The 21,867-nt window shown below is 53.2% G+C and overlaps 1 protein-coding gene across 2 annotated transcripts in view; it reads left to right on the top strand.

The window, feature by feature from the left end:
- Nucleotides 1–1,060: 1,060 nt before the first annotated feature.
- The window catches only part of MID2 (midline 2), a 246,607-nt gene continuing 225,800 nt past the window's right edge, over nucleotides 1,061–21,867 (top strand). Inside the window, exon 1 of one of the 2 annotated variants that reach the window (XM_067548512.1) lies at nucleotides 1,061–1,436. The gene's annotated coding sequence lies outside the window, so the exon portion shown is untranslated. The remainder of the gene's footprint in view (nucleotides 1,437–21,867) is intronic. The other variant, XM_067548513.1, reaches the window with a different exon arrangement.

Below are 21,867 nucleotides of genomic sequence, written 5' to 3'. Positions count from 1 at the left end.
TTGATGTTACTACTATATATATAGGCACACTTTATAAATAGAAATAACAGTACAAACTTACCCAAGTCTTTTTAGTGTATTAAATGTACTACCAAACACCCTTCCACAGTTTTCTGAACTAGAACAAAATATCTAATATATTTCTCAGCTGTATCAGCCAATGGAAAAGCAAACACATTAAAAATGTTACTGCCAAGAAATTAAATCTCAACTTAAAGTGTCTCCTCCCCTGTAATAATGAATAAAAAAACATCCCTGGATCTCATTTAAGGCCTTGGCCTGACATATCCGTGTGTGACTACCTTTGTAATCCTTACTTTCCTGTGACCAGGGAAGAAATGTTCCTGAACGGCCCCCTCACACTCCTTTCTGTTATGCAGGGTGCAATACAAGTGGCCTTGTTAGAAACTTTGGCCCCGATTCTGTAAACTGATCCACAGAGGAAGATCCTGGCCAGTGGGGCTCTGCATGGGTTCAAGGGTTTATCTGGGTGGATCAGCTTCTTGGAGTATCCCTCCTGCACCATCCCTGAAACCCAAACTTATGGAGCAAAACCATCAGTAATTGCACTGGTTTGGAAGGCTCAGATTCCAAACTATGTCATTGTTGTCATAAGCTACATGAGACCTATCAAAGCATAAGTGTGAAGGATGGAGGGGGGCAGGCCTGCCAAGACCTGAGGCCTACTCCCCATGTTCTCCTGCATCTCAGATTTTCTTTTTTTTTTTTTAAAGTCAGCCTCTCGCTGCTGTGGTGTAGGGAAAACCTTCTTGAGGTGGTAGGCAACACCCTGTCCTGAGTTTGCAGAGAGCCTGAAGCAATAGCTCTGAGGCTGAACTGCCCCCTTCCTTTCAGTGGCCACTAAGGGGGCTGCCAGTGCCAAGGATCGTTCAGGAGCGGAGAGGAGAGGGCTGCTCTCCGGATTGCTCAGCAAGGAGCCTAGCGCGGGTGGAGGCGCTGGAAGAGCCGGGCCGGGCCGGCTAGATCCGAGCGGTGCCGGCCTTTCACAGCGGGGCTCCTGTTCCCCACGTTTGGGGGCCTTCCCCTCGCCTAGCCGAGTGCGGGGCCGCCGCTCTCCTCTCTGGGTAAGGCTCCACGACTCCCGTGCAGGGGCAGAACCCGGCTCCGGGCCGCTGGGCTGGGGCGGGCTGCAGGGTGCGCGGGGCTGCATCGGGGGCAGGTCAAACCCGGCCTCCGCCCGCAGGAGGGGGCTGCGCTGCCTTTGGGGGCCGGTTCCTGCGCGCTCGGGGCGGCTCCGTGCGCCCTCACCTGCGGGGAGCCGAGCCGAGGGGGCGGGGCGGGAGGCGGCGCGGCTCTGCCCTGCCTCCCTGCTCGCCGCCGCTCGCTCCCACCCCGCCCCGGCCGGCCGGCGCCGCTGTCTCTCCTGCGCCTCCAAGATGAGCGGGCAGCGGCGGGGCGGCTGCCGGGACCCGAGGGTAGGTGGGAGCCCGGGCGGGTAGTGACGGGGCTGGGGGGCGCAGAGGGGTCGGTGCTGCGCTGCGCTGGGCCGGTCCGGTCTGGTCCGGGTCCCTGCTGCGCTCTCTGGGCACGGAGGGTCGGTCTGGCTCGGGCGGCGGGGGGCTGCGTGTTGCCCTGGGGGTGGGAAGGGAAAGGAAGGGGTTAATTGATGGTGTTTGTCTCCGAGGGGGAGGGGGTCGTGTGGTGTTGGAATAGGAGCGCGGGCGGGGGGGACCCTCTTCCCCCCCAGCTCTATGCCCAGGAGGGCTCTTAGCCCAGGGCCTGTCTTATTTGTTTGGCAGAGGCTGGGGACAGCAGCAAGTGGCGCAAACAGCAGCTCGGTCGGCGTGAGCGGGGAGTCGGTGCGAAACCCGAGCTCTGCTCTTGGCCGGGCAGCGGCTTCGTAGTTTGGAATCCGGAGTGGGTTCGGGAGTGTGGGTCCGAGCCAACCTCCTGGCCCGCTTGTGGCATCGAAGGGCTGCGGGTCGGGAGAAAATCCGCTTCTCGGCAGGGCAAGTTTCCTCCAACATCCGCAGAATTAGCAGCTCAGAGGAGCTGAGCTGAGCTCCCCCGCCCCCCATAAACATCGAGTCTTTTCACGGCGAGGCGTGTTTGCAAAACCTTCCCCGCATCTTCCGCGGCGAGGAGTGGGAAAATCCCATTAGTTCGCGCTCCCAGGGCGTCGTATCTTGTTCCCATTCCAGAGCAGGAAGTTGGGTGCAGGCAGGCAGTCCGTCCATCCGTAACTCCAGCTGAAGGATTTCCTGCCCAGCTCTCACGACTGGCTCTGAAATGTTAATGGAGGAGGGAACGATGTCACCTTTTAAATGTCGGTGTATTTTACTGGGGGCTGTTCTGATTTCTGATACCCCATCCCACAGCCCGGGACATGTTTCTGGTGCTGTCTGAATAATAAATAATCTCTCCCCCCTCGGGTTTTTCAGGCTGCGTGGTGACCTTCCCTGCTTCAAGCCCAGAGACTAAATTTTTAATCATCATGTTTCAGTTCCAAACGTCCGTTATAGTCACAGGGAATCTTGTATGGAACAAACGCCATCGGCTTCTTGCTCCAGCCTGGCTCTGCTGCTATCGGTGTAACACAGCGTCGGTGGCCATAAAGTTTAGTTCTGTGAAAGTTAAGATATAACGGGTTTCTAGGGATTGAGGCAGCTCTCTTCTGAAAGCCCAGGCAAAAGCAAGAAAAATGCACCTGGAAGGATACTAATCCTGCTAATTTGTCAGTTCCAAGCAGTGAAATCTGAGCGAGTGGCTGGTATTTTAAAGGATGTTTTGCTATTTTTTTTTTATTGACTTCCTGCTTTTAGGGAGTGGGTGCCTGGTTTGAAATGTGGCGTGCTCGGGTTGCACTGAATATCTGATGAGGGAGGCAACGTGCCTGAGTTTGTGCTATTTGCATTCCTCGTTTCCAGGCTTTCCTGGTGGCTTTTGGAAACACAGTGTGTATCAAGTGTGTGTGTAACACGTATATTTCCGCATGCAGCTGCCGTGGTCCAGATGCTGAATGGCAGCTCTGTCAAATGGAGTGTGGGAATTCGGGATGGGGGGGGGCTGTACTTCCTTGGGATACGTGTCTTGTGCATCACAGTTCTCCAGTCTCAGCAGATTGGGGTATTGCCAGGTGTTTGTAGACTGTGGGCTGTTCTTTCAAGCGGGCAGTGAGGTCGGCAGGCTAGGAATTTGCAGTGCAGTGCCCACGGCTGGTGTTGGGGACTGAGACGTGTCGGGCGCAGGTTTGAGCTCTCCTAGGAATAATACGAAAGGCTCCCTTCCTTCTCCCTGCTTTAACATAACCCAGGGGCCCTGCCTGTTTGTGATGGCCTGCAGGAGTGGGCATGCAAGAATGTCACCTGATGTAGATGATGACAGACGAATTTGAGGATGGCAGTGGGGAGCTGCAGGTGTGTCCTACTGGGAGCTCTCCGCTGCACCTCTCACTGCAGCCCATGATGCGTTAGGAACCAGCTTGTGTTGCTTTCCTCTCGTTTTTTTTTTTTCTTTTAATGAATAAATAATAAAAGCTGCTCAGAAATGAAGAAAAAAAGCAACAGCTTGGCTCAGTGCACCGGAGCAAGACACACACATGTCTGGAGCTGGGCGTTCAGTGACACTCCAGAAAAGCGAGCAAGCAGGGGAAAGATCCAGGAGGAAGTATGATAGTACCTTTGGCAAAGGTCGGTTGCATAGATTTAGCTAGGTGGCTGTTTGTTGGTAAGCATCAGGCACACCCAGGACTCTGGAAGCAGCAATTGCAGACGTGTCCTGGGGAGCCTTTTGCAGCGTCAAGCGAAAGCAGGGTGCACCCGATATGTGCTAAAAGTTACCAGGCCAGTTTGGTAAACACTGCTCTTCTGAAGCTACAGCTGATGATAAATTCCACCCCTTGAAACAGAGCGTGCATTAATAATGGGATCCCACAGTGTCCCACCCGGGCAGAGGCACAGGTTAAGTGCCTGCTAGCTGGCATGTTTGCAGAGGGACATGCATGTGTGTGAAGACAGGGGAAGCGCAGTTTCTGAGCGTGCGCACACACGACTGGCTTCTGACTATTCCAAACTTTGGCTGTCACTTTAAATCATCCTCTGCTCAGGGCTGAGTCACATTCCCAGATATATAAAGATACGTTTTACCTTTAGTTAAAGGTTGGCCTGATTTAGGTTTGTGTTAGTTGATCCTAGAATCGTAGATTAGGGCTGGAAGAGACCCCAGGAAGTTCATCTGCTCAAAGCAGGGCCAACCCCAACTAAATCATCCCAGCCAAGGCTTTGTCAAGCTGGGCCTTAAAGACCTCTAAGGTTACCTCCCTAGGTAACCTATCCCAGTGCTTCACCACCCGCCTGGGAAAAAATTGACGTTTCTGCTCCCGTTGGGTGCTCCTCGGTCAGTCTGACATTACTGTGCCCTGTTTAACCTGGCAAGTCTTGGATGGAGGTGGGGAGAATTGTCATGGGAGTGCCCTTACCAAGGCCATTTTCCAAAGGGGCCAGTGGCTGCTAATTTTCCATGCCTTGGTTTTCAGTAATGCTGAGCACCCAGTTCCAAGGGTAACCAGCCCCTCTGGAAATGCAGGTGTCCCCAGGTGGGCACTTGAAACCATTGTTTAAAAAATAATGTGGCTGTCCTCTGTCCCTTAGGGTTAGGTCTGATCTGGTGGGACAAGCCGGGATTCTGTTGCAGGGAGCAGCACAAATGCACGGAATAAAGAGGCTCTTTGGGACAGGAGCCAGTTCTGCTCGCTGTCACGTGAGGCAGGCTTAGCTCTGCACATTGCAGGGCTGTGTGCTGCTGCTCAGCGTGGCCCCAAGGCCAGTTCGCCCCCGACGCCTCCTCCTGTGATGTTTAAAACCTGACCCTCCCCCTTAAAAACCAGGTAGATTTGAGTCTGGGTTTCAATCCCCTGGGCTGAGCAGCGCCTGTGGCTGGGGGTTTGGTTGGGATCCCGGACTGAGAGTCATGCCCAGCTGGGCTCATTTCCCTTCCCAGGCCCCCTGCAGCCAGCTGAGCTCAGTGATTGTCAGCAGCAGTGCTGCTTTGGCTCTCGGTCCCCTCAGTGCTTTGGGCCCTGCGTGTGTGCCTGCCAGGAGCCCCACCGAGCCCCTCGCCTTGCCCTAGGAGCACTGGCTGGGACTAGGAGCCCCCCATATCCCAGCCGTTCCTGGCGCTCAGATGCGGGTGGCTCTGCACCTCTCGTCCCAGCCCCGGGGGGCAAGCTGGCTGCTTTTTATTCTTTTTTTCCCTGAGTCCAGTGGTAGGTTACGGCTTAATGAGAACTCTGGTTCTGTGCCATCTATTATAAATGAGCAGCTCCGCTCGTTGCGCTGATTAATGAGCAGAAGGCGCAGCGGGGACCGAAAGGATTGACTGTATCCAGCTGTCTGTGCCTTGCTGCGTCGTGCGCATGTGGCGACAGCCTGGCTTCAGCACCTGCGGGCCCAGAGCACCCCGGAAGAGAGGTGTCCGGAGGTGGGAGGGGCGATTCTAGCCCCCGTGTGAAGCCGAAGTGCTAGCCCTGGGATTTATGCTGGCAGCACGGCTCAGAGAAAGCGGGGGGGCGGCTGGAGAGACCTTGGGAGAGGAATGTCTCCGCCTGCAATCAGAGAGCAGCTTCCTGCTTTCCCCAGGGTGGCCGTGAGCAAACAGTGAAGGGAACTCCCTCGCCAGCGGCCTGCGATGCAGAGGAGGAGGAGGAAGCGGATCAAGGCCTTAACCCATGCACACTGCGTCTGGGAAAAGGGATCGGCACCAAGCGCTGCAAACCCTCCCTGTGCTGTGCCGGGATGTGCACGGGGGGAAAAGGAGGGAGAAGGGGAAGGGGGCAGGAAGGGCCAAGGCTTGTTGGCTTCACCATCCTCCCGCCATATGGCCCTGGGTCCCTCCCTGGGCCGGGCCCTGGGAGCCAGGGCAGGCTGGGAGCACAGACGAGCTGGATGAGGAAACATGCCAGGGAGTGACTGCTCAGCACAGGCACTGGCTGGGGCCTCCCTGCTCTTGTTTCCTCCTGCTGCCGGGCTGAGGTTGTGGCCACCCCCAGGCTGGTGCTGCTTGCGCCCTGCCCCAGCTCCAGCTCCGCCCGTCTCTCCTTCTAGCCTGTCTGCTGCAAGAGTGTCTGCTGTCGCCCCCTCCCCCCCCGGGCAGGACTGGCAGCAGGGATGGCTCTGCATGGGGCTGGAGGGCAGAGAGCCCTGGATCTGCAGCTCCTGGGGCCAACTGCCCCTAGGAACCTGCCAGGGGGGCGGGTGGGGGGCTTTGAAGGAGCGCATGGGCAGACCCATTGGCTTTACCTGCAAGTGTCGGGGGGCGGGTCTGGGGCCCTGCAGCTCTCCTTGCCCCACTGTCCCCTCTCCCCAGCCCGGCCTGGCACAGCTGAGCGCTGTTATGCGGCGGGATGCGTGGGAATGCCAGAATCGCGTCCTGTGTTCAGGTGTGCAGGGCACCCCCTGCCTAGCGGGCTGCGGGGCTCACGCTCCCTTCGGCCCCAGGCTGGAGTCTAGCTGCTGCGTAGTGATGCTCCCCTGGCCAGAGGCACGAGGAGGTGAGCGGGTCCTAGCTCCCCTGGGGCAGCAGCTGTCGGGGCAGGGGCTGCACACCGGGCTGCCCCCGGGCTCCTTAGCCCTTGCATGGCTCAGGGGCTTGGCTCAGCTGCTCCGCCCTTGCTGCTGCTCTGGAAACCCCCTCCCCCTCAGGACAAAGTTGTATCTTGCTCCAAACCGCTCCCCCCCTTTTACAGCCTGTATTTAAAATAAACTCCCCAGAGGCCGAGCTGCCTCCCTTGTCTGGGGGAGGAGAAAATCAAGTGAGCTGGCAGGAGGCAGCAGGTTTCCAGAGACTAATGGCTCTAAAACCCTCTGTGGATTAAAATGGCCTGGTCCCGGCCCGCTCGCCTCCGTGCCTGGCTCAGCATAGGCTGGACTGTGACAAGCGAGCGGAAAGGTCACTTTGCCTGCCCGCCCTGGCACTGCGGTAAGCGCATGGGCCCGTGGCAGAAACGTGCCACATTCGCTCTGGGCTGCAGGGGGGAGGCAGCCCTGCGCCCCTGTTTTTATCTTCCCGCTGCAGCACGGGAGGCAGCAACGGGCACAGGAGCAGAGCAAGCAATCAGTGCCCTCTGCTCAGGGAGCTGTTCCCACCTGGCGATGGGAGAGCACCATGGGGAGGGGCACGGGCCATGGGGGATCGCAGATGGGGTCCTTCAGTCCCACCCACCCCTTGGGATTCAGGGGCCCACTGCAGGGAGGAGCGGCTAATGCTGCTGCTGGAAAGGGTGCAGAAGAGCAGAAGCAAAGGCTTGGTTCCCCCCAGCTTCTGGGACACACTGGGTGCAGAAGAAGGGACAGCCAGACCCAGGAGTGCTCTGGAAGCGGTGGGGGGAGAGGAAAGAGACCCCTCCCAGAGCACTCTCTGTCAGGGCTATATATTGCCTGGCATGTGCAGGGATTCCCCTGCTCCGCTGAGGCCCCTTTGCAAGCTTGCTGAGGCGCCATGGGGAAGGGGCATGACCAAGGTCACACAGGGAGTCTGTAGCAAAGCCAGGACTTGAACCCAGAACCCTGGAGTTCCAGCCCCGCCTCTTAGCTGGGACCCGCAGAGGCTGTTTTGGAAGTGGGGGCTGAGCCCTTCTCTGCGGTACCAGAGGGCTTGCTGTATGCTTTTGGCCCCCAACGCCGGCTCGTCCTTACTTATGCTGGAGAGGCCCCTTGGGGGTCTGGGATGGACACGGTGAGCATCCCCCCCGGCCTGCCTGGCACCAACTTCTGTGGGTGTCCTGGCGGCCAAATGTTGCCACCACCTGCAGGGCATGGGGTAAGGAAGGTGATTGTCATGGCCAGGTCTAGAGGGGAAGGTTGGGCCTGCTGATCTGTCTTCCAGTGGGCTTGAGGAGACGCCAGATACATCTGGCTTTTCAGCCACACGGTGAGGCAATTTGCAGGATCGCTTTGTAGTGAAATGGTTTCCCCCCGACTCCCCCCCCCGACCCGAACAGCAACGGTGTGAGCCCCCTCCCCAGGAGGGGTTGTGTTGGCTGCGGAGAGCATGCAGTTTGACGCTTGCCTGTGTAATTACTGAGGTGTGCATCTGGAAAATGCGCAGAGGAACAAAGGCAGAGGTTGTGTCCTGGTCTCCGTCTACACCCTGTTGTCTGTGTAAACCGGGGGGAGGAGCATCCGCCACATTTGGGTCCCAGACTGAGCCAAGAGGAGTCTTCGAATAGGCAGTAAATGTTACTTAAGGAATCCTGAGAGTTTTTCCCAATAAATCCTCCATCTATTACTTAAAACCGCGCTAACTGGGCTAGGCCAGAAGGAAAGACGTTCTCACCATGCTACTGCGAGCAGCCAGTCTTAATAAACAGATGCCGACTCTCCCCCACCTGTTGCATTTCTGGTGTATAGCTCAGTAAACAGCGCTTGGAGGGACATAAAACCAGGTTCTTGAAGAGAATCAAAGGCGTATGGCAAAGCCTGGAGCGAACTGGGCTTGTATGCTGTGCTCCGGCAGCCCCTGCACTCTGGCCCAGATCTTGCAATCCTTTCTCAGGCAAAACTCCCATTGGTGAATTGGGACCCATGCAAAGGAAGGGCAAAACTCACTGTCTCCTCCACACCCTACAAGCAATGCAAGCAAGTTGTATTTATTTGACAGCTCATAAAGCACTCTGGGCACACGATTGCCTCCAGTTGGCAGCAGCTGTAGGTGTGAGGGTAGAGCTCAGCATCGGAGAGCAGGGGCGAAGCCAATAGATTGTGAAAAGCTCGATTTCAACGCAAATCACCTGCTACATCCGTGAGGAATTAAGGACGAATCCAATAGATATATTTGTAGGCCCAATAAAAGAAGTGTTTTGCAGCCCCGCGGCTGCACTGCAAGGGGGGGAAATGCCAGGGTAAAAACAATTGCCGTCCGTAAAATGGCTTGAAATTCTCACCTGAAAGGAGCTATCCAACCTAAATTATTATTACTAGAAGTCATGCTGAGTAGTGACATTACCCACTAGGGCTGTTTCTTTATTCCTTATTTTACAGACACAGTAACAAGACCGCAGCAGAAGTAATGGCCTAGGAACATTTCATTTTAATAAGCAAATCCAGGTTAGAGTTAGTGGAGAAACAAAACCAAAACCCCAACCAGTCCTAGCTGCTGTTAGCAAGCGGCGGTCATTACAATGGCACATTTCAGCACCAGTGCAGTCAATGCTGGCGTGCAGAAAAGCTGTATGGGAGTAAACAGAAAAGACGCTCAAAAACAAAACCCCTCGTGCAGACTCCTTCAGCGGCAGGTCAGAGATGACAGGACCCAAATTCACTGCTTGCTTGTCAAAGAAACCCCGGGCACATGCAATCTGTGCCGTGAACACATGGTGCTGGCATTAGCCCCAGTGCACAGCCAGGTCCGAGATGCCCAGGCTCGGGAGGGAGCCAGAGGCTGCCCGGGAGCTGGGGGCTGGAGAATGTATTCGGATGATTTCCCCTGCCACAGCTGGGCTGCAGAGCTAGCTCGGATGTGCCCACATCGGGGGCACAGCGGGATGTTTAAGACACTGGGGCAGAAGAAATCCAGAAATGGCACGCTGTGGCTGAGATGTATTGGCACAGGCTGCATGAAAGCATCATATTTATCTTGGAGCATCGGGCAGATGCTTAAAGCCAGCACTTTACAGTTTCTGGGATTCTTCTGAATCCTGGACCAGCATTCACACACGGGGCCCTCTCCTAAACTTTACATGTCAACACGGAAAGGCACAGGCTGTAAAGTGCCAGGTTAGCACTGGGCCTTGCGTTCCTGTTTCCGCGCCCTTGCCAACTGAATGCAGAGTCTGACACAGAAAGGCCCAGGCACCTCTCCCCAGGGGTGAATTGTTTATCTAGGGATCTGAGCATGAGAATCTGGGCCTTGTTTGTGCAGTCTGTGCTGACACTATTCGCTCTCCATCTTCACTTTTAACTCGCAAGATCCTGTCCTTTAGGCGTATGCTGGAAACGGAGCCCAAATCAGTTCAGTTTATTTAGCAAACTGGCTCTGATTTCTCCGGGTCTGTGCTTTTCATCATGACGGATGGGGAGTGAGTGCTCCAGCACATTGTTTTAGCATCCCTCAAAGATGCCTTTGTCTGCTTTGCTTGTTTTTCCTCCAGAAATGTGCTTTGGCTTTAACTTAGAGGCTTTCCCTGGCTGCTGATGTTTCTGTCTCTTGCTCCCCGGTGCTGGAGCTTTTGCACACGCATTAAGAAGGGTTGGTCTGGGATTGTGTGTCATCTTGCAGGGATGTGTGTAGGACATGTAGGACTCAGCTCTGGTGTTGCCATCCCAGTGATTCGTGATTAGCACTGCAGCTCTTAACGCTCTGCCAGCAGCCAGGCCTCGCTGGGGTTGGTTCCTGAGCCCCGAGCTCGCTAGCTTTACCTCCCAAACTTGCTTCCTTTCTCTGCCCATTTCTTCAAGGGAACACATCACGGAAGAGCTTTCTGATTTCTGCCACTGCAACACCCCTCCTCTCCTCTCCTCTCCTCCAGCCAGACACCCACTTGTGCATCCCCAAATATTTATCAGCTCCTAACCCTTGACTCCACTCACTCCTGACTTCTCTGCACCCTTCAAGTGCGCTCAAATAACCCCCAGATCCCCTTTCTTGACCCCACCTGGCTCTCCAGCTGCTGCCTCCTCCTTGCTTTTAAGCATCTCTCCTCTGCATTCCTGGCTTCCCCTGGAAATACCCTGGTCAGCTGTATGGGCCCTTTTCTTCCCTGCTCTGGGGGTGCCTCCATTGATTTTTTTTTTTTTTTTTTTTTGCTCCTGCACTATAAGCCGTGGCTGTTCCTTGGATCCCCTAGGACTCTCCTCCCTTCTTCGTTGGTTTCTCTGGTCTGTGCCTACCCCCTTTCCTGTGCTGCCTTGTCCGCTTTCAGCGCCAGTTGCCATGGCCATCGCAGGTGGTTCCCAGTCTCCCCTCTCTCCTGTGCAAACTCAGACCCACGCTGCGCTCATCTTCCTCCAGTATCCTCCAAGCCCCCATTATCTCCCCATCAGCCAGTGCACAGTCTCTGTCCATGTGCCCGGTGTTGTAGCTCTCCTGCACCATCGATGGTTTGGCCACATCTAGCCTCCACTCATGCAAAAACGCCTCCTCCTGGCCACCCTGCTCCCCTCCCCCCCGCATGCTGCTGCTGCTCAGATCACCGGCTCCCATGATGGCCTTGCACCTCCTGTCTGTGGCTCTGCCACGCCCATGTCTCAGCCAGCCCGGTTCTCTGCTTTCTCACCCCCTTTGCTCTGCACAGCCATCATCACAGTTTGGCTCCCTGTGCCCTCAGCTGTGTAACCCCTTCCTGGCTGCCCTGCCTCCCCCCATGATATCCTCTTCCTTGTTCATCACTACTCCCAGTCACTCCCTTGTGCAGGCCCTTCCTCCAGGAGAGGAGTCAGAAACTGGCTCAAATTATTTTGTGCTGGCACCGGCTGAGTGTCTGAGCTGCCCCGGCTGGGCCTGCAGGGCCATAAGCTTCTGGGAGTCGGTGCTGTGGCCCCTCCTCTGTTCTCCCTTCCCACCCAGCGCAGCTTGTCACCCCTCGGTACTAATAAACCCCTACAGAATGGCCAGCAGAGCTGCCCGCCCACCCCAGCCAACCCAACCCAACCCAACCCTCCCCTCTTGTTGCTCATCAGTTTCAGTCCTGAATCAAGCCATGTGGGCGGCTGTGCCCATTTGTAAAGGGCTTCCAGAGGTGGGAATGCTGGGCCCCTGTGCACCGACCTGTCCTCCCTGGACGGGTCCTTACAGCAGCGCCTTACAGCTCTGATGGAACCGGCCACAACCTCCCTCTCCCCACCATTTGTTTGCTGCAAGGCGCTGCTGCGATCCGCTTGGCTGGAGAAAACAGAGCCATTGCTTTCGCTGACTGGGCCTCAGGCTACGAAGTCTGGGCTGGATTTAACCCCAACCGTTAAAAGTGGGTTGCAATGAAACTTTGAAACGGGGCTGAAAAGAGATGGGGTTAATGCGAGGAGTTACCTGCCTTTGACACCTTTTTTGCTTCCCAGGCTGGTGTTTGACATGTAGTATGTGCATCTTCCTTTAATTCTCTTTATCCCCCCTGGCTCCTTGAGTCATTTAATCAGCACTTCATCCAATGAATACATATCAATCAACAGGATCATTTCGGGCCTTAGGAGGTCATTATAACTAGGCAGTTTAGCTAGGTGGTTAGAGGGAAGGTAATGTGCCCTGCCTGCACGCTCCCGGCAGCTGGGTTTTTGCAGGGATAACATACACCCGGTGGCTGTAATACCATCGTGTGCATGTGGTGACATAGCAAACCTGGGAAGAAAAGTCAGAATAGCTTGTGTAAATCACCACACCACACAGATCGAAGCAGAGCCCTAGGTACGCACATCTCTTGGGAGGGTGGTGTTCTTTGCACATGTGCAAACCAGCTCCTTGCTTTGCTGCTTCCTGTTTCTGTCTCTTTCAGTCTTTCTGCCTCTTCTTTCTCACCTCATCCTCCCATCTCTCTGTACAGGGAGTGTGGGCTAGTGGTGAGGCCAGAGTACTAGGAGACTTGGTTCTGTTTCTGTTTGCCTTGTTGTTGTTGTTGTTTCGAAATTGGGGACAGAGGGGGTGTGAGGGCCAGTGACCGCTCGCTGCCTATCTTCCTGGGTTCTGCCGTGGGTGCCGAACAGATGTTCTTTGTGGCTTTGGGGAAGTCACTTAACCTCTGTTTTTATCCAGCTATAAAATGGGTTTAATACTTGCCTGCCTGGCCAGGGTGTCTGAGATGCCAGCCCCTGTTTTCTCTGCTAGGGCCCCAGTTGTACAAATCACACTACACCATGTCTTAACTTGGATCATAAGCTCCTTTGGCCAGGGATATTGCCTTGTACCTGCATGTAAAATGCCATGATGATAAGAGCAGAACATGACTCTGAGGAGTCTGTTAGCTAGTGTTTGTAGAAGTTATTTGAAATACCGTGATGCAAGACACTATATACATGCAATGATATTATTATTACAATATAACATCATCCTATAACCCTGTGTTCTGGGAATTTTACCTGTGTGCGCTGCTCAGTTATGACAGTTAGTATCTGAAATATTTCCTTACTGGTGCATTGTTAATGCAGATTTGCAAATGAAATACTTTCCTGCTAGAATAAGATGCGTCTTCCGTACTGCTCAGTGTTATCTGATAATTAGTAATGAAAGACCTTCTGTCCTATCCTTTTCATGTGCGAGAGGAGGGGTATACCAGAACTGTGCAACTCTACCTTTACTGTCTGTGGTACTGTGGGTTTAAATTTCAGCCTAGGTCTTAACAGTTCCCTGCATTAACTTTTGTCTTGTATTAACAGGGTTACCAACATTGGAAGCCCAAATCAGTTGTGTGTGTGTCGGCGTGTTCCCCTGGTGCTGGCTGTTTGCAGCTTAGAACGTTCACAAGGGTCTTGCTAAAGGTGTTGCTATAGCTCAAATGATAGTCTGCACTTTTCGAGCTGTAGAAAGCAGGGCTCTGGTCTCTGTACTGCAGGAGTGTGACTTATTCTGGAGAGGTGGTAGCCTTTTTATAGTTCAGGCTGCAAACGCAACCCAGTTACAAGGGTGATATTGATCCCTATTTGAACTTAAAAAACAATTCTCATGCTGTTGCATTTTTAGGATTATTGCTGAATTTCTTTTTGTTTACAGCTTGTTTAAAAAATGGAAACGACTCAGTCACACTTAGCACATTGCGATATCCCTGTGTCTGATTATTTATCACACCCACATATTGTCTTGGATTGAATGGTAAGCTCTTTGGGGCAAGAACTCTCTCTTAACATGTATTTGTCCAGCACTGAGAACTTCAGGTGCTACAGCAATACAAATCAGTAATAATCTCAGTGGCACCTCAAGTATGGTTGGGAAATGTTGCTCAAATTGAATGGGGAGCAGTGGGGGCAAAAAACCTAAGTGGCGTCAAGACTGAGTTTGATACATTTCTGAAGGGGCTGGCACGATGGGACAGCCTACAATGGAACAACCTACAATGGGACAACCTAGCCAATCTGCAGCTGCTAGCAGCAAATATCTCCAATGGCTGGTGATGGGACACTAGATGGGGAGGGCTCTGAGTTACTGCAGAGAATTCTTTCCCAGGGGTCTGGTTGGTGGGTCTTACCCACATGCAAGGGGTCTGATTGATCGCCATATCTGGGGCCAGGAAGGAATTTCCGCTGGCTCAGATTGGCAGAGACTCGGGGGGGGGGGGGGGGGGGGGGGGGGGGGAGTTCACCTTCCTCTGCAGCATGGGGTGTGGGTCACTTGCAGGTTTAAACTAGGGTGAATGGTGGATTCTCTGTAACTCGAAGTCCTTAAACCATGATTTGAGGATTTCAGTAACTCAGTCAGAGGTGAGGGGTCTATTACAGGAGTAGGTAGGTGAGGTTTTGTGGCCTGTGTTGTGCAGGAGATCAGTCTAGTTGATCATGATGGTCCCTTCTGAAAGTCTCTGAGTGCCTTTTGAGATTAAGGGTAACATTTTGAAAGCATTTTTAAGTCCCATTTTGAAAAGTCACTGAGGCATTTAGGAGTCTAAATTTCACTGAAAGTCAACAGGAGTTTGGAGACAAAAGGTAAAATGTTCAAAAGCTCCTAAGTAATTTGCAAGGCTAAGTGTCCATTTTCAAAGGTGATTTAGGCACTCCATGAAATCCCTTTTGAAAATGGTGCCTAGGCTCCTAAATCAATTAGGTGCTTTTGAGAATTTTACCTTAAAAGACGTTAAAAGGCCTTTTTTGGACAGGCTTGCAAAACATGCAGTGTTTCATTGTGGCCCTGTATCCCCTGTGAAGTTCCATCGCCCCACATAGCTTGAGAGAGGGAGATGCTCACATCTGGCTCATGCACGAGGCAGCGTCCAGGGGCAGGAATAGGGAACTGGGGAAGAAAGTACCCGTATTTGAAAACTAGAGACAATTTTCTGTCGCTGAAGTGGACGGAGGCTGAAAACTGCAGCGGCAGAGAAGCACTGTGATCCTTGACCTCTGGGCCAGTCTGGTTTGAAGGGAGACTCAGGTTGTGGTGCAGTGACTCACCCCTGCGTTCCCACCCCCCGACAGCCTAGAGGGGGTGATCCCAGACCCACTTTCCCAGTGGGGTAACAGAGCAGCAGAGAGTGCCAGTGGCTGGTCCCAGGTGACACTGGATATTCTGGGCTGATCCCTATGATGGTGTCGTGATGTCTGATCCACTAGGCTGGGCTGTCTCACGCTGCAGAGCCTGGCCCTGCCACTGGGGCCTGAAATACTTCGTTTGCAGTCTGAGGGTTTCCTTTGACTCCTCGTGTGCTTGTTGCTTGTGCTCCTGGCAGGACTTCCGGGAAAGAGCTGAGATTCCCAGGTGCAGGGGCCAGCTCCGGTGCTGGGGCTGAAGGCTTCTTTGCTCCCCATGCCACCCTGCCCACAGAATAGCAAACACAGCCTTGTAGTCAAGTAGACAAAATGTGAAGTTTTTCAAAACGCAATCCCCTTCACTCTGACCCCTCATAAATGCTGTTCTTTCCCTAGGGATCACAAGATCTAAATCAATAATCTAAATCAAGATCAATGTCAAACGCTCTGAAAAGCAGAACTGATGAGTTTCAGTCATTGCTGCATGACTCCTATTTAATGACAGCGTTATTATTGTGTATGAGTATTGATCAGCCGCAAGCCCCTGTCATTCCCATAAATTCATAGTATTATACTCTCTTTAAAACCATCTCAGTGTAGATTATTCTCCTGAAACCTCAGTTATAAGCACTGCACTAAAAAGATCCATTTCCTATGCAACAGGATCCCTATAAACAAAAAAACAACCCTAGATACCCAGATTTGTACAGGTGTGGTAAAGTCAGGCCAGATGGCTACAAAAGGGTATACTATTTGTGATCTGGGAAGCCCGCCTACTGCTAAAGGCCCCTCCCCCTGGAGGGGAGGAGTCACTGGACGCAGGACACAACTGATTTTGTGGGACAAAGAATGAAAAAGAGTGGGCAAGGGGGATACAGGGTCAAACGGAGGGAACTGGAAGGGGACACCGAGCACAGAACCCTAGACAGCGCCCACTGCTCCCGGAAGGTGTCAAGGGAGCCAGCAGACGCCACCCACAGGAACTCTGCCGGGATGCGTGAGTGGACAGAGGAACAGAAGCAGGCTCCGCAGTCGCAGAGCACCCCCCAGCCAACCACCTCTCCCTGGTCTTATAGATGGCCACGGCTAGGAGGAGGTTGACCAGGAGGCCCCGCAACTTTGGAGGGCCACGGATGGGGCAGGTATGTGAGCCCTAGACTGCTAAAGGCCCTTTTCCCTGCAGGCAGAGCAGAGGTTACTTCAGGTCAATTAGAAACACCTGGACCCAATTAAAGGCCAGGCCAGGCCTACTTAAACCCTGCCTCTCCTAAGGGGGGAGGGAGGAGGAAAGGAAAGAGGAGGAAGCTGCCAGCTTTGTGGCGACAGGAGGAGAGAATCCCCCAGAGTAGGAGATAGTGCTTCTCTGTAGCCAGAGAGGCAGAGAAGGGAAAACCCCGGCCTGCAGGTGGGACCGATGCGGCTCTGATCCTCCAGGGCTTTACCACCATGTCTACCACCCCGCGTAGGAGCTACAAAAAGGCACCTCCGGGGGTATATACACTGACTGGACCTACCCGCTCTCCAATGGGGCTGAAAGGCACCCCTCAGGCCCGAAATAAGGCTGGCACTCCAAACGCTCTGTGAGAGGGGTGCCGAGGGGAAAAGTCGAAAAGGCTTGTCCAGGTTCGGGCAGAGTTACCTCAGACCCTACTGCCAAGAGAGACTGTTGTGTTATCACAGCACTGTGGTATACCCAATTATGAATAATAACAACACCATACTCCTTGCCCAAACATTGCATAGGTCAGTGTTAAGGCGGTTGTGTTGTGATGAACTTTACATTTCTGACTGGAACAAGGTGTGTGTCATTGTGGTGCCCAGTGCTTATTTTTGTAATGAAAGAGGTGCTGGGGCTCAAGCAATTTTTTCCCTTTCATAACTGATGTGGCAAGCTCAGAGGTGCTGGGACTCTGAACTGCCAAGCCCAGAGGTTCTGGGGCTCAGCCCAGACGTGCCTTGGCACAAATTGAGCACCAGTGTTGGCCTTAACTCTTCACTTCCATGCCTTGAAGTGCTGGCACTTGGCCAACGTCACTCGGTTCTGAAAGGCTTTGGCCCTGGAGTGTATAAGATGCTTTGGGTCTCTCCTGAGGGAGGGTCTGGAGGAAGGCAAGTACGGCGCTGTCTGCATCTCGCGCTCACTCTGTGCTGCCAGTCATGGGTTTGTTACACCGGTGCAATTGTACTTCTTCCCATGGTGAAGTCCACGAAAGGAAGAGAGAGCAGCCCCAGGGAAGGCCAGTATGGCTGAACTGCCCTGGAGGTGGACCTGGTGAGCAGTTCTTTCCTGCCCTATCAGGCAGATACCTAACACACCCCTGTCAGCTCAGGCTGCCCCAGGGAGTGGGTTGTGTGGTTCTGGCATGGTCCAGTCTTAACTGCTGATTGCCCCACTTGCCTTCTTGATCTAGAGGGCACCCCCCTGTCTGAGCAGCTAGTGATACCCTCAGCACCATGTGAGTAGCACGATGCCCCCTCACGTGTTCCTTCAGATCCATCTATGCAGCAATCCGGCAGCAGTGTAGACAGACCCAGGCTGGCTGTGATCTAGCGAGCTCCAGTAACAACAGTGGTGAAGCCGGAGCAGCATGGAAACCTGGGTGGTTATGTAGAGCTTGAGCCGCTGCAGCTTCCCTGCTGTTACTGGCGCTCACTACATCAAAGCTAGCTAGATGTCTGCAGGGGCTGCAGTCACCCCTGATTACAGGGTAGACATACCGAGACACGGCAGCCGATCTCCCCTGTGGTGCTAGTGCTAAGCAGAACCTAGATGAACACTTACACCTCTTGCCCTGCTGCTCAGGGCACTTACCCTGTCTGAGCCCATCCGCCCTTTGGGTTTTTGCAGCAGTGAGATGAGTTTTCTCCCCAGCTGGCATCTTAGCTCTGCCTTGCTCAACTGTTTTTGATATGCTTTTTAAAGATATTGTCTCCAGTCAGTTCTCAACTCCCCTGTCCTGCAGCTCCTCGTCTGGGTGACGGACACACCGTGTTTGCGAGAGTCCCTTCAGTGGTGTGGCGCTTGTCAAGCCGCAGTTTGTTTGGGTCTCTTTCGTGTCCGGGACACAGCCTGATGAACAGAAATAAAGACGAGGCTCGCTCATCTTATAGAAGACAGCCAGGTTCTGATGATTGGAGGTGAGCTTCCCAAAGGAAGCCTGCCTGTCTCTTTGTTAATAACACAGGGGGTGTGAAGCCCATGCCGCGAGCGCCAGAGCAGGCTGTTTGACTCGCCCCAGATCTCTGGAGGGAACGAGCGGTTCATGCTCCAAATATGCTTTTCCTGTGTGAGCGTCGTGTTGAAAGGTCAGCAGGATTAACGTGCACTTACTTGAAATTCTGCAAAGTGTTCCGACAGGTAAAAGATCCCCCAGAGTCAATAATTAATCAATTGGAAATAAATGAGTTTAATTATAAAACACAGGCGTAATATAGGTTAACTAGTTATAAAAGGACAAAAACAATTAAGCACAAAACAAACTGATATAAGAAAGTATTAAACAGAACTAGTTATAAAAGGACATAAAAACAATTAAGCACAAAACAAACTGATATAAGAAAGTACTAAACAGGCAACTAACTACAAAGACCTAAACTAATATTAACCAGAGAGTGGTTCCTTGACCAGGAATCAAACCCTGGTCTTCCACATGGTAGACAGGGACACTTACCACTATGCTACACAGACAACTAGTTGCTTGTAGGAAACAGAAAGGCATTACACAGACTTAACTGAAAAGCACAGAGGCAGAAGCAATTAACTACAGGACTAGTTGCTTGTAGGAAACAGAAAGGGGTTACACAGACTTAACTGAAAAGCACAGAGGCAGAAGCAATTAACTACAGGAGGGAATGCTCTCACATAGAGATTTCACAGACAATGAGTTAATCACAGGGCACAGAAAATTGGGGGGGGGGGGGCGGGGTCACACGGGCAGTCAACTGCAAAGGGGGCAAACGGGGTTTAAAACAGAAACTGCACAGAAGGGGGGGTCACACGGGCAGTCAACTGCAAAGGGGCAAACGGGCAGTCAACTGCAAAGGGGCAAACGGGATTTAAAACAAACTGCACAGAAGGGGGGGGGTCACACAGGCAGTTAACTGCAAAGGGGCAGTTAAAACAGAAACAATGAGAGAGAGGGTTAGCAATGGGGGGAGGGGCGGCTTCTGCTTTCAGAGTAGGTTTAAAACAGAAACTGAAAGGGAAAGAGGGTTAGCAATGGGGGGGCAGCTTCTGCTTTCAGAGTAGGTTTAAAACAGAAACTGAAAGGGAAAGAAGGTTAGCAATGGGGGGGGGGGGGGCAGCTTCTGCTTTCAGAGCAGATTTAAAACAGAAACTGAAAGAGAAAGAAGGTTAGGATCTTACCAGTCCCAGCAGGGAAAGTTGCAACATCACCCCTGAAGCTAAGTAGCAACACAGAGCAGGCTTACACGTTCAGAGTCCGGAGTGGGAGAGGGAAAAAACAGGGCAGCTGGTGTGTCTAGCAGATGGTGAGTTCTCTCTGGAGCCTGGGGCGTGCCCTGGCTTTAAACTAATCACTTCAGGTGGCCAAGGTTACTCCTGATTGGAGGGGAGACATTTGAATCAGGGCAAACCTTTGGCTGGGAGGTGAGCCGACTGTTAGGGTGGCTGTGCTTTCAGTCAGGTAGACAGCTGCTCCCAGTCACCTGGTCAGTTTCAGGAGGAGCGAGGAAATTGCCTAATAAGGTCAGTTTCAGCAGGAGTGAGCTAATGGCCTAATAAGGTCAGGTCGAGGTTTTACTGATGCACCAGGTGGGTAGGTGGGGGCGAGAGGTGGACATATCAGGTACTGCGTTGCAACACAAAGGAGCCATTGGCGCCCTCACAGGTGGTGCTTTCGCAGCACAGGAGAGCCGGGTGAAGCAGTCAGAGCTGCGGTGCTGCCCTGTTATCGCTCACCCTTCCCTTCCAAAGGGAAACGGTCCCACCTGAGGAGTGGACCCATTTCCTAGGAGGTGAGACCCTAACTCCAGTTCCTCAAAGGCATTTGGCACCTAACTCCCACTGCAATCAAGGGGAGTTAGGCACTGAAATACTTTTAAGGATCTGGGTCCTAGAGCCTTCATAAGTTACCCTGGTGGGTACACAGGGCAGGGCCGGGGTGGAGAAGGCATATGGGAGAAAGGATGATTCAGTGGTTCGGACACTAGCCTCAGACTTAGGAGACCTGATTCTATTCCCTGCTCTGCCACACACTCTCTGTGTGATGTTGGGCAAGTCCCTTAGCTTCTCTGGGCCCAGTTCCCTGAGGATAATAGCATATGGGAGCAGGTGGGAGGTGCTCAGACCCTGAGGTGATGAAGGCCAGAGGTCGGGGCACAGGGAGGGGAGAGGCTCCCACTCTCACACCCAGTGAAAGTGGGAGACAGAAGGCGGGCTGAGCAGTCCCTGCCATGCGAGATGGAAGGATGGATGCTGTGCCCCGTGCCACAGCCCAGCCACTCTGGCCAGCAGTGGTGCGGAGAGCACTTGGCGGTGGGGTAGTCAAAAAGAGCTCTCGCTATGTGGCATTCTGCCTCTGTCTGCAGACGAGGTGTTTTGACTTCTTGAACTCCATGCAGCGTCCTTCTCGGAGCACAGGCACCTCTAACCCTTGCGCCTACAAGCCAGGGGTCATCACAAAATATCAGCTGTTTTCATGTTGAATAACCAGTTAGCCCCTCAGCCTCCCTGTTGTCGCTGCATTGTGGCGTACAGGCAGGTTGCGCTCGCATGGGGATAGATGAGCTGTGCCGAGCTTCTTAAAACTGACCAAGTTATTGGGTGGGGAAAGGGGAAGAAATGTAGGAAGGTTGGGAGGCGTATGCATTTGTGGGGTGCTGCTGGAGACCTGGCTTCTGTCACTGTCTCCCTGTGTGACTGTGGGCGAGCTGACGGCCAACACTGTGCCTCAGTTTCCCCATCTGGAGAATGGGACAATGAGGGTTACTTACCATTGCAAAGCAAGATGTGACCCTCAGTGCTGTGTGAGTCCTGAGTATTTATTGTGCTTATTTCCGTGAAAGGTCAACACACAGCTGAGAGTGTGCATTTCTGAACATGGTGCCAGGATGAAGGTCCCGTCTGGAAACGGTTGCGCTTTGCTGCGGCCCTTGGATCGCTTCTTCCAGCAGCACACATGGGTGTGAATTGGCATGAGCCAGGGGGACTGAACTGATTTTTAAAAAGTGTGTATGTATTAAACATTGGGGTGCTTATTTAATTGTTGTTGCGGTTACAGTTTCATCTGCAGTACCATGGCAGCTGCTGGCATGCCGAGTTCATTGCGGCATAAAGAGCCCTTGCCCTCCGCTGTAGTGCTCCAGTTTAAATCCGTTCAAAACAGATAATCCTAGAGGAGCACTATGCCAGGAGGCATAATCTCCCGATGCTCCCTCCAAGGGGCAGCAGCAAATTGCTATCACACAAGGTTATGTTGCATCAGGGCTTGAATGCTCCCTGCACTGGGTCAAATAGAAATTGCTGCATAATAGAAATGGATGTTGGCTTCCCATTGCTAGTTGTACTTTTCCCCCTTTCCTTGTTAGTGAAACAGACCTGGATCCAAGTGACTGCTGGCGCTGGTGAAAACAGGTGTGACTCCTGAGCACTGAGCACTGGTGTCTCCACTAGAATGCTTTGCAATCAGCATAACCTGCCAGAAAGCTAACAAACAGGTTTTCAGCTCCCAGAGCAACTGGACGCAGCCTTTCATGCTGCACACTGGAGGCTGGATTGTGGGTGGAAATCCCA

The sequence above is a fragment of the Emydura macquarii genome, unplaced genomic scaffold, assembly GCF_026122565.2.
Source record: "Emydura macquarii macquarii isolate MOO-44397 ecotype Brisbane River unplaced genomic scaffold, CSIRO-AGI_Emac_v2 contig_1253, whole genome shotgun sequence".
In the NCBI taxonomy this organism is placed as follows: Eukaryota; Metazoa; Chordata; order Testudines; family Chelidae; genus Emydura; species Emydura macquarii.
The sequence above is the reverse complement of the archived record's forward strand: the minus strand, read 5'-3'. Positions and strand labels throughout refer to the sequence as shown.